Raw genomic sequence first — 7203 nt, 5'->3', positions numbered from 1 at the left:
TCTGGGCTCTGTTTCACTGAGCCATGGTGGGTGGGGATCTTTCCCCTTGTTGTTATCGTGAGAGAGTGATTCTTGCTATTAAATTGAATCAGAGAGGTTGAAGGATTAAAAGATAGATCCAAAAATGTCTCACTTTCTTTCTATGTGGGGGCCAAATTAAATCACTGAAAATGAGGAGAAAACAGGGCATTACCTCAGTGCTAAGGACATCAGGGCATGAATATGTGCTTGTTGAGTGAATCACCAGATTTCTCTCTGGCCTACACTGGGACTCAGATAGCAATTTCCTATCTCATTATGTTAGGTTCACACCCTATTAGTATTTATTTTGGTTAATATAATGCAATTAGAGTATAATCATATCAGCAGCTTTCAGATCATGTAAGAAAAATAAAAGTTATTGAAACACTAATGCTAATGGAAAGTGATAGAAATTGGTTAATGCAATGAAATGCATGCATTGAGTTAGACAGGAAACTGGGGGGCAGAAGAGGGTGCCTGGCTTTGTCAGAGAATCTTTAAACGCTTAGAAAGGGGTGTCTCGTCTCTGCCTTTGTTTCCCGATACCGTTTATTGGGAGATGTTTCCCCACTTGGATCTGTTTAAAAAGGTGGTCTGGAGACTGCTAGAAAACAAAGATCAAGATTTAATCCTAACTCCTCTTTAAATGGCTGTGTGATAGCCCCTTGCTTTTGTCTGTAGAGCAAGGAGGGTATGTAATGATTGTAAGGTCTTCAGCTCTGTCATTATGTTTAATAGCACTGTGACATTCCAGAACCTAAGCCAAACAATGAAATATGTAAAGCTGTCCCGGCTATGTTTGATTGCCTGAAACAAGCACAGAGGTAGACTCCAAAGCCTGGTGGCTACCAAAGGTGGCCTTCAGTATCATGTGAGCTGCTGGATAGCATCCAGGACTCAGAACCTATCATTCCAGGCCTCAGGGGGCCTGGCTGGCTAGGTTGTACAGGTGAACATTTGCTTCAGAGTTCAAAACTTGTATGATATTGGTTTTATCACACTTCCCATCCTTCAGACTTTCCCTGAGCCTTCTGAGGTGAGTGGAGGATGTAAGTAGGGGAAAAAAAAATCCTAGTAGTAAAGCCCAGGGCAAAGAAAGGAGCAATCTTAACTGGATACTGCCTCTCAGCACTGGGTTTGTTTGAAAGGTCTGAGGCTATCCAGGTGTTAGCTCCATTTCTGGCTTTCTCTTGGAAGGGGCACAGTCCCCACCCAAGATTCAGATTGGGTCCAACTTTCTGACTCATTGGTATCCATGAAACACATCCCAAGAAATTCCGTCTTTGGACTGCTGAGATATGGTGCTGTGCGGTGCGGATCTGAGGAAATAATTAACAATTATTTCAGAGCAGAAGCTTGCGGCCGGAGCCGCACCTTGTGGTGGCTCACACATCTCACAAAGAACTGTTATTTAAGCAATAATCCTTGAGAAATTGGTCGTTACCCACATTAAACGACTCAGCCCATTGCCAAGGATGGTTAACGCTCTAATAAACTGGTCATTAACTGCAGTAACAATGAATTTCGAGGGGATTATTGCTATTATAAACCTTAATCAATGGTTTATAACAGCAATAATGTGGTCCTTTCTCTTAATGGTAAGTAGGGCAGCTTGCACCATTGCCTTGGAAATGTTTTTGTGGTGGCTGATAATTCTGAGGGGAGGTGTTGGAAGGACCGCCCACTCTTGGAACAAACCAAGGAAGGTAAAGGTCACATGGGACAATCTCAGTTGCTTGTGCTCCATTATCAGGGGTCCAGAGATGATTACAGAGCAGGGAATTCTCTTCAGTAAATTCAACTCACTTGGACCTCCTGCCCTTCAGACTCAGTAAGATTTCAGACTCCAGATCCATCATGAGGTTCTGAATTAGGCTGTAAGATGGCCTGGCCATCTTTATGTATGGACACATGCTCAGTAGACAAATGTGACAGGATAGACAATGGACATATATGCTTGGTTCTATCATATGATTCCGATTCCAGGTGACACGTCACCTTTATGAGCTTCCGAAAGGTGAAACTGGGAGTAAGTCACTTCTCAAGTTCCTTCTAGTATACTACTAAGGTTTCTCTAATAATGTTGGCATCATGTTTCAGCCCATGATTATAGGGCAGCTGTTCCCAATCGGTGGGCTGTGGCCAATGGAAAACACATATTTCCAAAGGTCTTAGGGACTGAGACATACTTAGTAGTAAAATCACAGTTATGAAATAGTAATGAAAATAATTTTATGATGGGGGTGATCACCACAACATGAAGAACTAGATTAAAGGGTTGCATCATTAGGAAGGTTGAAATCCACTGTGATGGAGCAATAATACGGATAATTTAAACAATGCTTGGTATCGTTCTTCATTGCTTACATATATTAACTCGGTAACTCTGAGAAACAGTCTCTTCTGCGGTAGAGGACTCCGAGGCAGAAGAGATGGAAAAACTTGACTGAACCGTGAAGCTGATAAGAAGTGGAGCTGAGATTTAAATAGGGTCATCCCTCAATGGTAGGTTCTAAGACCACGCCCCTCCAGTGGATGCCTGAAACTGCGCATAGTACCCAAACCCTATATATTGAATGTGCTTTTTCTTGTACATGTGTGCCTGTGATAAGTAATTGAGAAGAAAATTAAGAACAACAACTCACGATGAGATACAATGATTATAATGATGCTCTCATAAAAGTGATTTGAGTATAACCTTTTCTTCCTCGCTGCCCTATGGTGGGTAGCTCAAACAATGTAGATACACTGTACACAGTGGCCTTTCATGCCTCAAACAAGATGGTACTGGATAGCACGGGAGTTCACGATGACTCGGAGTGATGCACGATTTAAAATCCATGAATTGTTTGTTTGGGGGATTTCTTTCTAGTATTTCAGGACACAGTGGGCAACAGAGTCCAACATCTGTGCTCCTTTGCGTTTTGCACTCTCCCTACCCAGCTCTCTTCATGTTCACCTGGACTGGTACATCCTTGTAGTTAGGCAGGTTGAAGCTATCTTCTTGGGTCTACAAATGAGGAAGGCAGAGCTCTGAGGAATGTGGGGACCTACTCAAGTAGATATAGTTTAGCTGAGTCCTGTTGGGTGCGCCCTCTTCTGCTGCCAGTGGGTGTGCTAGAGGTCTGTGCTAGTAAGCCCCAGGCCCAGGAGCTGTTTTCTCCAGGTACAGGAGTTAGCTGCACCCTGAAACCATGCTTCTTCCTTCTCCTATACCACAGAAAGGGAGAAAGCTCATCCCTTCCCATATACCACTAGAAGCATATTTCAGGACACAGAGGACATATTTTATCGCAGTTGGGCATTACATGAAATGTATTGAACAATTTGACCCTGGGAGCCTAGATGATTAGTTTTAAATTTTCTTTATGATGGGATATTTAAAGCATATATAGGTATAGAAATAATACATTCACCTCTCTTCTCATGTATACATTGCTGGTTTTTAGAAATACCGACTCCTGATTTATTTGTTTCATCCGATGTTGCTCACTCTGCCCCTACCTTGGGTTATTTTGTAATAAGCCATGGGAACCATATCTTTCCATCTGTTTTTAATACAGACCCAAAAAGGGTAATTAAAAGACCACCATCAGGCCTTTAAAATGTAGTTAGCAATTCCTTAGCAAAATCAAATACCCCGTTACATCGCAGGTTTCTCAGCTCATTTATAAAATGTACTCAGATGCCTCCCTCCAGCCACCTGCATGCTCTGTGCTCAATGACAAATCCCATGTGCTCATCCATAGAGGGAAGGTTGCGCTCAGCATCCCTTCCATTCTGTCACCTGGTAGTTGAAGGGAGGCCTCTGAAGTACTAGATGCTTTTGAAAACAACAGTGTTTGTTATCAGGCTGCATTGTCCTTTGCAGGTGCCTGCAGTACAATGCCCAGAGGAAATCCACAGTGTGCCTTCTGAGCTTGACTCTGTCCATGCAGTACACTTCAGAGGGCAGTTCGTTCTTGATGCAGAGATAATGCTGGACCCCTTGTTTAGCCTGGTTATGTGGGTGACAATCTTCTCTGCCACCACTTCACTGACGTCACATCCTGACGTGACTGGGCTGGATGGGTGAAAAATCTCTAGGGATATTCACAAATTTCATATTTTCTTCTGGAATTTATACATGTCCTGGAGTGGAGTTGTTTAAATAGGAATGGGCCCCATCGGCTCATAGATTTCACTGCTTGGTCATTAGAAAGTGGAGCTACTTGAAAAGGATTAGGAGTTGTGGGCTTGTTGGAGGAGGAGTGTCACAGGGCTTGGGCTTTGAGCTTTCAGACGCTCAAGCCAGGCCCAGTGTCACTCTCTCTTCCTGCTGCCTGCATATCCGGATGTAGAGCTCTCAGCCGCTCTCCAGCATCAGCCAGTCGTGTTTCCCACTGTTCTGATAATGGACTAAATCTCTGAACTGTAAGCCAGCCCCAATTAAAAGCTTTGCTGTGTAAGAGTTGCCATGGTCATGGTATCTCTTCACAGCAATAGAAACCCTGACTAAGACAAGGAGTTAAGTCTCTTCTTCCATGTTTTCCACCACTGTTCTCTTCTTTCACATGGTGGCCTTTCATGAAAAAGGGCATTTCATTTTTCTTGATGCGCTAAACTTTGTCTTGGCTCAACTTAGATAAGGTGATTCCTGTCCTTCAGGGCTGAGAGACATATTGCCATTTGAGAGCATTGGCCAGTGGCTCTGGGAGTAGAGAACTTCTCTAAATGACCATTGGTGGCTCTATTTTCTAGGCTTGTCCTGGAGCTTCAGGCTCTGTCTGTAAAATTTATTTAATCACGTGATTTATCCAGGCATGGTGGCACATGCCTATGATTCTAGCACTTGGGAGGTTGAGGCAGGAGGATCGTAAATTGGAGGCCAGCCTGAGACACTTAGTGAGACTTTATCTCAATACAAAGAAACCCTCTATCCCAACAATCAACAGCACAGTGCCCCACTGAAACCCCACAGAGACATTGTACCTTAGGAGCGCTGCTGTAGGCAAATTAATAAATGCCTGAAGCAGGATTTTGAAACAGGATGCTTTGACAATAGAAAAGCTGTTCAATGGCTGCTTGCCTATTCTCTTCTGTACTTGTAGTCTGGCTGTGGACCAGGAAAGCTGACCAGTTTCCTTAGGATCCTCCTGCATAGTCCAACACTCACATAAAGTTTGAGCCTTGTAGACCTTGACCACAGGTGCTGATGCTGATGGATCCAGCATCAGTGCCCAGTAGCTAAAAGGTAGGTCTTAGGAGGGTCTGCAGGCTCAGAAGTCTTCCAGGGGATGGAAAGCTTAACTGGGTTATTTCAGGCTCATCCTCAGTTGCTTCCCACCTTGTCCTGAGCTGTGTGTTGGGCATCAGTCCTGCCAGGAAGTGTCCCAGCTTCCTGTAACTCCCCTGTCCCAGATGAGTTAAGAGGAGCCCGTGAGGCCCCCAGGCACAAGATGGGGGGCATGGAAAGACTGATCCGGGATAAACGGAAAAGTTTACTCTGTGCAGCACTGAAATAAAAAAGCTCATTCAGAAAGTTAATGATTTATTTTATAGTTTCATTATCAGGGTCACATTACTCAATAGCATTTCAAACATGTCATTTGTACAAACTATGGTAATTAAAATTTATAACATACTTCATCAGCAGCATATGAATCTTTTAGCCGGCACTCTGCTGTCATATAAACAGTGTAATTTCAGCTGCAATTCACCCTTTATTGGCTCTCATTTGTGATTTAACAGCCATCAATGGCTGTGCTATAAAGAATAAATTAACCATCCGTAAACCTTATGATGACAGGGACAGTCAAATAGACTTCAACGCCTTCCGCCAAGCTTTCAGAGCCAGCAGAGAGCAGGTGACACCCAGGTATGAGCTAGGCCCCTCATGGAGGACCTTGGTGATTCTTGCTGCCTCCTCTCAGTGGGATGGTATTAGTTGAATCCCAGGTGCCTCTGGCTGCCAGCAGTAAGAATGTCTGCTTCTGTGTTCTTAGTATGCGGATGGACATGGCTCATTATACACACCCCTGGGATGTCTGTGTTCAAGGAGGGACCTTCAATATCATTGACCAGTAGTTGCCGTGTGAGAGTGTTTAGACAGGACACTTTTAGTCAGTCTAATAATGGGGAAGAAAAAATGGCAGCCAGTAGCTAAAATCAGTGCTACTGACCTATCCTGTAGTGAACAGGATTCATTTTCCTCCAAATACTTCTAGTACCCTGCTTAGAAACTCAGAAACTCCCAAATTCTTTTTCTACAGGGATGAAACATGCCCAGAGCGAACAAGGGCCTTGCTACTCTGGCTCAGAAGGCAGAGACCAGAGAGTCCAGGAAAGCTGAAGACGTGAAGTCCTCAGCAGGCCTGCCTGACTCTCAGGGAGTGACAGCTTAGGCTGGGAGTGCTGCTTCCAGGAGCCACACTCAGGATGCCCTTTTAGAGCGGTAGTTAGGTGATGTGTCTTATCCCATAGATGGTACTACATGCAGCTCATAAACAAAGTGGATTGCGTTTGTTACCGAGGCATCTCCAGGGAGCCTGGGTCACGCAGGCCAATAAAATTGGCCTCATAAATTCATCTCGACATGCAGGATTACTCCAGCCCGCTGAGGTCACCTTCCCGCCCTGATTTATCACCAGTCTATGGGTTAATAATACTGTTTACCAAGTGTTCCCTTCCTTCCTCCTCGCTCCTCCTCTTCTGAGATACTGATCAAAGCTTTCTTCTGCAAGGGTGTGGTGGAACAGGAATTCGTGGGTTGGGTGTTGAATTATGTACTGTCTTAAAGCGATATCTACTTTTTCTTCCTGAGAAGTTACCTGGAGTCTCTTCAGTCTAGTTTAGTGCAGAGTGGTGGTGTGGGGACAGAGGGACAGTCTTCCTCTGTCGTGGTCATGTGTGTGCCTATGACACTGGATAAAAAGCAGCTTTCCTCAGTTATGTTATTCACATCCATGTGATAGTTCATGAACGAGGGTCAGCCTCTACTTAGAGATTGTTTTGAACTTCATGTTTAAACAGAAAACATGATAGGGACCAATTGCCTGTTCTTTCTCTCTCTCTCTCTCTCTCTCTTCTCTCTCTCTCTCTCTCTCTCTCTCTCTCTCTCTCTCTCTCTTCTCTCTCTCCCCCTCTCTGTCTCTCTCTGTAACTCCCTCCCTCCGTCTCTCTCTCCCTCCCTCCCTCCCTCCC

The sequence above is a fragment of the Grammomys surdaster genome, unplaced genomic scaffold (genome assembly GCF_004785775.1).
Source record: "Grammomys surdaster isolate TR1022 unplaced genomic scaffold, NIH_TR_1.0 185, whole genome shotgun sequence".
In the NCBI taxonomy this organism is placed as follows: Eukaryota; Metazoa; Chordata; class Mammalia; order Rodentia; family Muridae; genus Grammomys; species Grammomys surdaster.
The sequence above is the reverse complement of the archived record's forward strand: the minus strand, read 5'-3'. Positions refer to the sequence as shown.